At 41.9% G+C, this 831-nt stretch overlaps 1 protein-coding gene across 1 annotated transcript in view; it reads left to right on the forward strand.

The window, feature by feature from the left end:
• HELRODRAFT_166779 (hypothetical protein) overlaps nt 1–831 on the forward strand; it is a gene marked incomplete at both ends in the record, with an annotated part of 1746 nt that overhangs the window by 639 nt on the left and 276 nt on the right. The gene's annotated exons all lie outside the window — the stretch shown is intronic.

Raw genomic sequence — 831 nt, forward strand, 5'->3', positions numbered from 1 at the left:
GATTCCGACATCACTGTAGAGGAGCTTACAGAAGCTCTGAAAGCTATGAAGGATGGAAAGGCAGCAGGGCCCTCTGGACTCACAAATGACATTATCAAAGCACCTGGTACTGCAGGTATCCAAACGTTACTACAGCTTTGCAGTGAAATCTGGAGAAATTGCTCAATGCCAACTGAATGAAGGTGATCCATTGAACTGTTCATCATACAGGGGTATACGTCTGTTAGAATACTCCCTGAAAATTGTTTAGAAAATCATTGAGAGAAGATTAACGTCGTGCATCACAATCGGAAATTATCAATTTGATTTTCTAGCGGGGAAATCAACAATTGATGCAATTCACATCCTTCGGTAACTGCAAGAGAAGTACCTCGCAAAGCATCAACAACTATCACACATTTTTGTAGACCTTGAAAAAGCATTTGATCAAGTTCCCCGTGAAGCAATCAGGTGGAGTCTACGTCGACAACTCATTCCAGAATATCTTGTTCGACTTGTGATGGAAATGTATACGAATACTAAGACTCTCGTCAGCACAACGGTTGGAAACACAGATGCATTTGACATCGGTGTTGGAGTTCACCAAGGCTCGATTCTCAGTCCACTGTTATTTATAACTGTGATGGAAGAAATCACAAAACCGATACGCACTGGTGACATTTGGAATCTAGTATATGCTGATGATATCGTTTTAACAGCCATGTCTGAGCAGAATGCAGCACAGATGTTTGAAGATTGGAACACCAGACTCGCCGATCATGGATTCAAAGTCAACATCAGCAAAACCAAAGCAATGAACACTGGTGAACCCATCTAATCCACAGCTACTGG

This window comes from Helobdella robusta (genome assembly GCF_000326865.2).
Source record: "Helobdella robusta unplaced genomic scaffold HELROscaffold_10, whole genome shotgun sequence".
Classification (NCBI taxonomy): domain Eukaryota; kingdom Metazoa; phylum Annelida; class Clitellata; order Rhynchobdellida; family Glossiphoniidae; genus Helobdella; species Helobdella robusta.